The sequence below is a fragment of the Lontra canadensis genome, unplaced genomic scaffold, assembly GCF_010015895.1.
Source record: "Lontra canadensis isolate GAN:19392208 unplaced genomic scaffold, GSC_riverotter_1.0 scaffold59, whole genome shotgun sequence".
NCBI lineage: Eukaryota > Metazoa > Chordata > Mammalia > Carnivora > Mustelidae > Lontra > Lontra canadensis.
This window is the reverse complement of record NW_022631053.1, coordinates 6,016,301-6,018,509: the sequence shown is the minus strand read 5'-3', so window position 1 is coordinate 6,018,509 and position 2,209 is coordinate 6,016,301. Positions and strand designations below refer to the sequence as shown.

At 40.7% G+C, this 2,209-nt stretch overlaps 1 pseudogene; it reads left to right on the top strand.

Moving 5' to 3' along the window:
• The first annotated feature begins 885 nt into the window (after positions 1-885).
• Positions 886-1,842, top strand: LOC116878767 (annotated as a pseudogene).
• Positions 1,843-2,209: the final 367 nt, after the last annotated feature.

The window sequence follows — 2,209 nt, the reverse complement described above, 5'->3', positions numbered from 1 at the left end:
TGAAGATAATCACATACTTGTTCTACTTAGTCCCCAAATCTCAAATGGGCAAATATATCACAGTTAATCTTACTGCATTTCCTTCGTAAATTAGTCTTCTACTTGATGTACCTGAGTTTTGTGTTCTTAGGTCATCAAAATCCCTCACCACTAAAAGCACACACCATATATACACACAAATGATAGATAGATAAATAGATAGTCAGATAGATAAGGAGACTCTCTTCACAATTGCATCTCATATTTCATCAAAAACTTTGCAGTGATCAGCTAGAAAGTCTCTCATATTCCAGCCATAAAATCTACCAAGCTAGCTGCCTCAGTCACTGCTCTCTTTACCTTACTTCTTATTTACAAGAGATAAAGGGCCTCTCCTCCTACCTATGGACAAAAACACTTGTGCTCTGGATCATTTATTGTCCCTTTATCAAGGATCTTACTTCTGTTATTTACCTTTTACTTTGCCACATCATCAAATTTTCTCTATTTCCACAAAATATACAAAGGGTGTGGTGTAAAAACAATGAATACTGTTATGCTGAAAAGAAATTAATAAAAAGAATTATATTGAAAAAAATGTTCTCTGTGTTATTATCCATCTTAAAAATAAAGAATGGAACCTCTAGAGGCATAAGATGAGGGTCTACAAAATTACATAAGGAGTTGATAAGGGGTGGTGGACTCTCATCCAAGAATATCAAATTTACTGTCGTGATTAGGAAGTCAGCTTGGAAATATTTGAACCTGGTTTCCAGTACATTTGTAAAAGGATGTACAAGATCAGAAGGGCTAAGGCAGTGAGGGTAATTGGGAGGCACAAAAGGGGTTCTAGTATCTCTTGGATTCCCAGGGTAAATATTTTTATCACTATGGGAAAACCACAGCATGTTTAGTGAGTTCATCCTCTTTAGGTTGTCTCCTGACCCTCAGACCCAGATTCTGCTCTTCATGTTATTTCTGGTGATTTGCCTCCTCACTCTGATGGGGAACCTGGTGATGCTGCTGGTGATTAGGGCTGATTCCCATCTCCCATGTACTTCTCCCATGTCCATGTACTTCTTTTTGAGCCATCTCTTCTTCCTGGACCTCTGCCACTCATCTGTCACAGTCCCTAAGAAGATGGAGAATCTATTTTCTGAAAGCAAAACCATCTTTGTAGAGAGCTGCCTGGCTTAGGCCTTCTTTTTGTTTGCCACCAGGGATACTGAGGCCTATCTACTGGCTGTGATGACCTATGACTGCCATGTAGCCATCATCTCCCCTTTGTTCTGTGGTCAGGTCATGTGCAACCAGCTCTGTGTTGGAGTGGTGTGAGGTTCCTGGGGCCTTTGCTGATCATCAATATCCTCTTGGCTGTCAATTTAGACTACTGTGAGGATCAAACTATTTCTCACTTCAGCTGTGAGCTGTCTTCTCTCTTCCCTCTGTCTTGCTCTGATAACCTCCACCAAATTCATATTCCTGTTCTGCTCCTCTGTCTTGAATTTCTTTGGAACTTTCCTTATGATTGTTTTCTCTTATACCTGCATTGTCTCCACCATCCTGAGCATCAGCTCCACTTCATGTAGAAGCAAGATTTTTTCTACTTGCTTTTCTCACCTCATTACTGTGATCTTGTTCTATGGTTCAGTTTTATGTTTTATGATTGGAGTTGATGTTCTCCTTACAGTACAATGTGGTCATTCCCATGCTGAACCCTGTATTTACACTTTGCAGAACAAGGAAGTGGAGACAGCCTTGAGAAGAATGTTACGAAGATATGTTAATTCTTTCACACAGAGAAACAGGACTATGGAGAAGCTAAACTACTTTGCAATAAGATATTTTGTAACTAAAAATTAGGATTCTTTCCCCTCTCCCTCCCTCCCTCTCTCTTTCTTTCTCTCTCTCTCTGCATTAGACTCCATGCTCAGTGGGGAGTCTGCTTGAGATTCTTTCCCTCTCCTTCTGCCCCTCCCCCCACTCACACGCATGCACATGTTCTCTGTCGCGCTCTCTAAAATAAGTAAATCTTTTTAAAAAAGGAAAAGGGGAGCCTGTGTGGCTCAGTTGTTAAATGTCTGAATTCAGCTCAGGTCATGATTCTAGGGTTCTGGGATTGAGCCCCGCATCCAGCACTGTACTCAACAGGAAGCTTGCTTCTCCTTCTCCCACTTGCCTTGCTTCTGTTCCGTCTCTTGCTCTCTCTGTAGAATAAATAAAATATTAA